The sequence below is a fragment of the Halictus rubicundus genome, unplaced genomic scaffold, assembly GCF_050948215.1.
Source record: "Halictus rubicundus isolate RS-2024b unplaced genomic scaffold, iyHalRubi1_principal scaffold0075, whole genome shotgun sequence".
Taxonomy (NCBI): Eukaryota; Metazoa; Arthropoda; class Insecta; order Hymenoptera; family Halictidae; genus Halictus; species Halictus rubicundus.
The window spans coordinates 300,525-309,829 of NW_027488616.1; positions in this window are offsets into that span (position 1 = coordinate 300,525).

The following is a 9,305-nucleotide window of genomic DNA, read 5'->3' on the forward strand; positions in this document are numbered from 1 at the left end:
TAGGATAGGATAGAGGAAAGGATATTATAGAGGATAGGATAGGATAGAGGATAGGATAGGATAGAGGATAGGATAGGATAGCGGATAGTATAGGATAGCGGATGGGATAGGATATAGGATTGGATAGGACAGAGGATAGGGTAGGATAGAGGATAGGATAGGAATGAGGATAGGATAGGATAGAGGATAGGATAAGATAGAGGATAGGATAGGGGATTGGATAGGATAGAGAATAGGAGACGATAGAGGATATGATAGGGGATTGTATAGGATAGAGGACTGGAGACGATAGATGATAGGACAGGATAGAGGATAGGATAGGATATTATAGAGGATAGGATAGGATAGAGGATAGGATAGGATAGAGGATAGGATAGGATAGAGGATAGGATAGGATAGAGGATAGGATAGGATAGAGGATAGGATAGGATAGAGGATAGGATAGGATAGAGGATAGGATAGGATAGAGGATAGGATAGGATAGAGGATAGGATAGGATAGAGGATAGGATAGGATAGAGGATAGGATAGGATAGAGGATAGGATAGAGGATAGGATAGAGGATAGGATAGGATAGAGGATAGGATAGGATTGAGGATAGGATAGGATAGAGGATAGGATAGAGGATAGGATAGAGGATAGGATAGAGGATAGGATAGAGGATTGGATAGGATAGAGGATAGGATAGGATAGAGGATAGGATAGGATAGAGGATAGGATAGGATAGCGGATGGGATAGGATATAGGATTGGATAGGACAGAGTATAGGATAGGATAGAGGATAGGATAGGAATGAGGATAGGATAGGATAGAGGGTAGGATAAGATAGAGGATAGGATAGGGGATTGGATAGGATAGAGGACTGGAGACGATAGATGATAGGACAGGATAGAGGATAGGATAGGATAGGATAGAGGATAGGATAGGATAGAGGATAGGATAGGATAGAGGATAGCATAGGATAGAGGATAGGATTGGATAGAGGATAGGATAGGATAGAGGATAGGATAGGATAGAGGATAGGATAGAGGATAGAATAGAGGATAGGATAGGGGAATGGATAGGATAGTTGATACGATAGGATAGTGAATACGATAGGATAGTGGATAATATAGGATAGAGGATAGGATAGGGGATTGGATAGGATAGAAGATAGGATAGGATAGAGGATAGGATAGGATAGAGGATAGGATAGGATAGAGGATAGGATAGGATAGAGGACAGGATAGGATAGAGGATAGGATATTATAGAGGATAGGATAGGATAGAGGATAGGATAGGATAGAGGATAGGGTAGGATAGAGGATTGGAGTGTATAGAGGATAGGATATAGGATTGGATAGGATAGAGGATACTATACGATAGTGGATAGGACAGAGGATAGGATAGGATAGAGGATAGGATAGAGGATTGGATAGAATAGGTGATATTATAGGATTGAGGGTAGGACAGGATAGCGGACAGGATAGGATATAGGATTGGATAGGATAGAGGATAGGATAGGATGGAGGATAGGATAGGAATGAGGATAGGATAGGATAGAGGATAGGATAGAGGATTGGATAGAATAGGTGATATTATAGGATTGAGGGTAGGACAGGATAGCGGACAGGATAGGATATAGGATTGGATAGGATAGAGGATAGGATAGGATGGAGGATAGGATAGGATAGCGGATAGGATAGGGTAGAGTATAGAATAGGATAGAGGATAGGATAGGATAGAGCATAGGATAGGAATGAGGATAGGATAGGAATGAGGATAGGATAGGATAGAGGATAGGATAGAGGATTGGATAGAATAGGTGATATTATAGGATTGAGGGTAGGACAGGATAGCGGACAGGATAGGATATAGGATTGGATAGGATAGAGGATAGGATAGGATGGAGGATAGGATAGGATAGCGGATAGGATAGGGTAGAGTATAGAATAGGATAGAGGATAGGATAGGATAGAGCATAGGATAGGAATGAGGATAGGATAGGAATGAGGATAGGATAGGATAGAGGATGGGATAGGATAGAGGATAGGATAGGATAGAGGATAGGATACGATAGAGGATAGGATAGAGGATAGGATAGGATAGAGGATAGGATAGGATTGAGGATAGGATAGGATAGAGGATAGGATAGAGGATAGGATAGAGGATTGGATAGGATAGAGGATAGGATAGGATAGAGGATAGGATAGAATAGAGGATAGGATAGGATAGCGGATGGGATAGGATATAGGATAGGATAGGATAGAGGATAGGATAGGAATGAGGATAGGATAGGACCGAGGATAGGAGACGATAGAGGATAGGATAGGGGATTGGATAGCATAGAGGATAGGAGACGATAGAGGATATGATAGGGGATTGTATAGGATAGAGGACAGGAGACGATAGAGGATAGGATAGGATAGAGGACAGGATAGGATAGAGGATAGGATAGGATAGAGGATAGGATAGGATAGAGGATAGGATAGAGGATAGGATAGAGGATAGGATAGAGGATTGGATAGGATAGAGGATAGGATAGGATAGAGGATAGGATAGGATAGAGGATAGGATAGGATAGCGGATGGGATAGGATATAGGATTGGATAGGACAGAGTATAGGATAGGATAGAGGATAGGATAGGAATGAGGATAGGATAGGATAGAGGGTAGGATAAGATAGAGGATAGGATAGGGGATTGGATAGGATAGAGGACTGGAGACGATAGATGATAATACAGGATAGAGGATAGGATAGGATAGGATAGAGGATAGGATAGGATAGAGGATAGGATAGGATAGAGGATAGCATAGGATAGAGGATAGGATTGGATAGAGGATAGGATAGGATAGAGGATAGGATAGGATAGAGGATAGGATAGAGGATAGAATAGAGGATAGGATAGGGGAATGGATAGGATAGTTGATACGATAGGATAGTGAATACGATAGGATAGTGGATAATATAGGATAGAGGATAGGATAGGGGATTGGATAGGATAGAAGATAGGATAGGATAGAGGATAGGATAGGATAGAGGATAAGATAGGATAGAGGATAGGATAGGATAGAGGACAGGATAGGATAGAGGATAGGATATTATAGAGGATAGGATAGGATAGAGGATAGGATAGGATAGAGGATAGGGTAGGATAGAGGATTGGAGTGTATAGAGGATAGGATATAGGATTGGATAGGATAGAGGATACTATACGATAGTGGATAGGACAGAGGATAGGATAGGATAGAGGATAGGATAGAGGATTGGATAGAATAGGTGATATTATAGGATTGAGGGTAGGACAGGATAGCGGACAGGATAGGATATAGGATTGGATAGGATAGAGGATAGGATAGGATGGAGGATAGGATAGGAATGAGGATAGGATAGGATAGAGGATAGGATAGAGGATTGGATAGAATAGGTGATATTATAGGATTGAGGGTAGGACAGGATAGCGGACAGGATAGGATATAGGATTGGATAGGATAGAGGATAGGATAGGATGGAGGATAGGATAGGATAGCGGATAGGATAGGGTAGAGTATAGAATAGGATAGAGGATAGGATAGGATAGAGCATAGGATAGGAATGAGGTTAGGATAGGAATGAGGATAGGATAGGATAGAGGATGGGATAGGATAGAGGATAGGATAGGATAGAGGATAGGATGCGATAGAGGATAGGATAGAGGATAGGATAGGATAGAGGATAGGATAGGATAGAGGATTGGATAGAATAGGTGATATTATAGGATTGAGGGTAGGACAGGATAGCGGACAGGATAGGATATAGGATTGGATAGGATAGAGGATAGGATAGGATGGAGGATAGGATAGGATAGCGGATAGGATAGGGTAGAGTATAGAATAGGATAGAGGATAGGATAGGATAGAGCATAGGATAGGAATGAGGATAGGATAGGAATGAGGATAGGATAGGATAGAGGATAGGATAGAGGATTGGATAGAATAGGTGATATTATAGGATTGAGGGTAGGACAGGATAGCGGACAGGATAGGATATAGGATTGGATAGGATAGAGGATAGGATAGGATGGAGGATAGTATAGGATAGCGGATAGGATAGGGTAGAGTATAGAATAGGATAGAGGATAGGATAGGATAGAGCATAGGATAGGAATGAGGATAGGATAGGAATGAGGATAGGATAGGATAGAGGATGGGATAGGATAGAGGATAGGATAGGATAGAGGATAGGATACGATAGAGGATAGGATAGAGGATAGGATAGGATAGAGGATAGGATAGGATTGAGGATAGGATAGGATAGAGGATAGGATAGAGGATAGGATAGAGGATTGGATAGGATAGAGGATAGGATAGGATAGAGGATAGGATAGAATAGAGGATAGGATAGGATAGCGGATGGGATAGGATATAGGATAGGATAGGATAGAGGATAGGATAGGAATGAGGATAGGATAGGACCGAGGATAGGAGACGATAGAGGATAGGATAGGGGATTGGATAGCATAGAGGATAGGAGACGATAGAGGATATGATAGGGGATTGTATAGGATAGAGGACAGGAGACGATAGAGGATAGGATAGGATAGAGGACAGGATAGGATAGAGGATAGGATAGGATAGAGGATAGGATAGGATAGAGGATAGGATAGGATAGAGGATAGGATAGGATAGAGGATAGGATAGGATAGAGGATAGGATAGGATAGCGGATAGGATAGGGTAGAGTATAGAATAGGATAGAGGATAGGATAGGATAGAGCATAGGATAGGAATGAGGATAGGATAGGAATGAGGATAGGATAGGATACAGGATAGGATAGAATAGGTGATATTATAGGATTGAGGGTAGGACAGGATAGCGGACAGGATAGGATATAGGATTGGATAGGATAGAGGATAGGATAGGATGGAGGATAGGATAGGATAGCGGATAGGATAGGGTAGAGCATAGGATAGGAATAAGGATAGGATAGGAATGAGGATAGGATAGGATAGAGGATGGGATAGGATAGAGGATAGGATAGGATAGAGGATAGGATACGTTAGAGGATAGGATAGAGGATAGGATAGGATAGAGGATAGGATAGGATTGAGGATAGGATAGGATAGAGGATAGGATAGAGGATAGGATAGAGCATTGGATAGGATAGAGGATAGGATAGGATAGAGGATAGGATAGAATAGAGGATAGGATAGGATAGCGGATGGGATAGGATATAGGATAGGATAGGATAGAGGATAGGATAGGAATGAGGATAGGATAGGACCGAGGATAGGAGACGATAGAGGATAGGATAGGGGATTGGATAGGATAGAGGACAGGAGACGATAGAGGATAGGATAGGATAGAGGATAGGATAGGATAGAGGATAGGATAGGATAGAGGATAGGATAGGATAGAGGATAGGATAGGATAGAGGATAGGATAGGATAGAGGATAGGGTAGGATAGAGGATTGGAGTGTATAGAGGATAGGATATAGGATTGGATAGGATAGAGGATACTATACGATAGTGGATAGGACAGAGGATAGGATAGGATAGAGGATAGGATAGAGGATTGGATAGAATAGGTGATATTATAGGATTGAGGGTAGGACAGGATAGCGGACAGGATAGGATATAGGATTGGATAGGATAGAGGATAGGATAGGATGGAGGATAGGATAGGAATGAGGATAGGATAGGATAGAGGATAGGATTGAGGATTGGATAGAATAGGTGATATTATAGGATTGAGGGTAGGACAGGATAGCGGACAGGATAGGATATAGGATTGGATAGGATAGAGGATAGGATAGGATGGAGGATAGGATAGGATAGCGGATAGGATAGGGTAGAGTATAGAATAGGATAGAGCATAGGATAGGATAGAGCATAGGATAGGAATGAGGTTAGGATAGGAATGAGGATAGGATAGGATAGAGGATGGGATAGGATAGAGGATAGGATACAATAGAGGATAGGATGCGATAGAGGATAGGATAGAGGATAGGATAGGATAGAGGATAGGATAGGATAGAGGATTGGATAGAATAGGTGATATTATAGGATTGAGGGTAGGACAGGATAGCGGACAGGATAGGATATAGGATTGGATAGGATAGAGGATAGGATAGGATGGAGGATAGGATAGGATAGCGGATAGGATAGGGTAGAGTATAGAATAGGATAGAGGATAGGATAGGATAGAGCATAGGATAGGAATGAGGATAGGATAGGAATGAGGATAGGATAGGATAGAGGATAGGATAGAGGATTGGATAGAATAGGTGATATTATAGGATTGAGGGTAGGACAGGATAGCGGACAGGATAGGATATAGGATTGGATAGGATAGAGGATAGGATAGGATGGAGGATAGTATAGGATAGCGGATAGGATAGGGTAGAGTATAGAATAGGATAGAGGATAGGATAGGATAGAGCATAGGATAGGAATGAGGATAGGATAGGAATGAGGATAGGATAGGATAGAGGATGGGATAGGATAGAGGATAGGATAGGATAGAGGATAGGATACGATAGAGGATAGGATAGAGGATAGGATAGGATAGAGGATAGGATAGGATTGAGGATAGGATAGGATAGAGGATAGGATAGAGGATAGGATAGAGGATTGGATAGGATAGAGGATAGGATAGGATAGAGGATAGGATAGAATAGAGGATAGGATAGGATAGCGGATGGGATAGGATATAGGATAGGATAGGATAGAGGATAGGATAGGAATGAGGATAGGATAGGACCGAGGATAGGAGACGATAGAGGATAGGATAGGGGATTGGATAGCATAGAGGATAGGAGACGATAGAGGATATGATAGGGGATTGTATAGGATAGAGGACAGGAGACGATAGAGGATAGGATAGGATAGAGGACAGGATAGGATAGAGGATAGGATAGGATAGAGGATAGGATAGGATAGAGGATAGGATAGGATAGAGGATAGGATAGGATAGAGGATAGGATAGGATAGAGGATAGGATAGGATAGCGGATAGGATAGGGTAGAGTATAGAATAGGATAGAGGATAGGATAGGATAGAGCATAGGATAGGAATGAGGATAGGATAGGAATGAGGATAGGATAGGATACAGGATAGGATAGAATAGGTGATATTATAGGATTGAGGGTAGGACAGGATAGCGGACAGGATAGGATATAGGATTGGATAGGATAGAGGATAGGATAGGATGGAGGATAGGATAGGATAGCGGATAGGATAGGGTAGAGTATAGAATAGGATAGAGGATAGGATAGGATAGAGCATAGGATAGGAATAAGGATAGGATAGGAATGAGGATAGGATAGGATAGAGGATGGGATAGGATAGAGGATAGGATAGGATAGAGGATAGGATACGTTAGAGGATAGGATAGAGGATAGGATAGGATAGAGGATAGGATAGGATTGAGGATAGGATAGGATAGAGGATAGGATAGAGGATAGGATAGAGCATTGGATAGGATAGAGGATAGGATAGGCTAGAGGATAGGATAGAATAGAGGATAGGATAGGATAGCGGATGGGATAGGATATAGGATAGGATAGGATAGAGGATAGGATAGGAATGAGGATAGGATAGGACCGAGGATAGGAGACGATAGAGGATAGGATAGGGGATTGGATAGGATAGAGGACAGGAGACGATAGAGGATAGGATAGGATAGAGGATAGGATAGGATAGAGGATAGGATAGGATAGAGGATAGGATAGGATAGAGGATAGGATAGGATAGAGGATAGGATAGGATAGAGGATAGGATAGGATAGAGGATAGGATAGGATAGAGGATAGGATAGGGGATTGGATAGGATAGAGGACTGGAGACGATAGATGATACGACAGGATAGAGGATAGGATAGGATAGGATAGAGGATAGGATAGGATAGAGGATAGGATAGGATAGAGGATAGCATAGGATAGAGGATAGGATTGGATAGAGGATAGGATAGGATAGAGGATAGGATAGAGGATAGGATAGAGGATAGGATAGAGGATTGGATAGGATAGAGGATAGGATAGGATAGAGGATAGGATAGAATAGAGGATAGGATAGGATAGCGGATGGGATAGGATATAGGATAGGATAGGATAGAGGATAGGATAGGAATGAGGATAGGATAGGACCGAGGATAGGAGACGATAGAGGATAGGATAGGGGATTGGATAGCATAGAGGATAGGAGACGATAGAGGATATGATAGGGGATTGTATAGGATAGAGGACAGGAGACGATAGAGGATAGGATAGGATAGAGGACAGGATAGGATAGAGGATAGGATAGGATAGAGGATAGGATAGGATAGAGGATAGGATAGAGGATAGGATAGAGGATAGGATAGAGGATTGGATAGGATAGAGGATAGGATAGGATAGAGGATAGGATAGGATAGAGGATAGGATAGGATAGCGGATGGGATAGGATATAGGATTGGATAGGACAGAGTATAGGATAGGATAGAGGATAGGATAGGAATGAGGATAGGATAGGATAGAGGGTAGGATAAGATAGAGGATAGGATAGGGGATTGGATAGGATAGAGGACTGGAGACGATAGATGATAGGACAGGATAGAGGATAGGATAGGATAGGATAGAGGATAGGATAGGATAGAGGATAGGATAGGATAGAGGATAGCATAGGATAGAGGATAGGATTGGATAGAGGATAGGATAGGATAGAGGATAGGATAGGATAGAGGATAGGATAGAGGATAGAATAGAGGATAGGATAGGGGAATGGATAGGATAGTTGATACGATAGGATAGTGAATACGATAGGATAGTGGATAATATAGGATAGAGGATAGGATAGGGGATTGGATAGGATAGAAGATACTATACGATAGTGGATAGGACAGAGGATAGGATAGGATAGAGGATAGGATAGAGGATTGGATAGAATAGGTGATATTATAGGATTGAGGGTAGGACAGGATAGCGGACAGGATAGGATATAGGATTGGATAGGATAGAGGATAGGATAGGATGGAGGATAGGATAGGAATGAGGATAGGATAGGATAGAGGATAGGATAGAGGATTGGATAGAATAGGTGATATTATAGGATTGAGGGTAGGACAGGATAGCGGACAGGATAGGATATAGGATTGGATAGGATAGAGGATAGGACAGGATGGAGGATAGGATAGGATAGCGGATAGGATAGGGTAGAGTATAGAATAGGATAGAGGATAGGATAGGATAGAGCATAGGATAGGAATGAGGTTAGGATAGGAATGAGGATAGGATAGGATAGAGGATGGGATAGGATAGAGGATAGGATAGGATAGAGGATAGGATGCGATAGAGGATAGGATAGAGGATA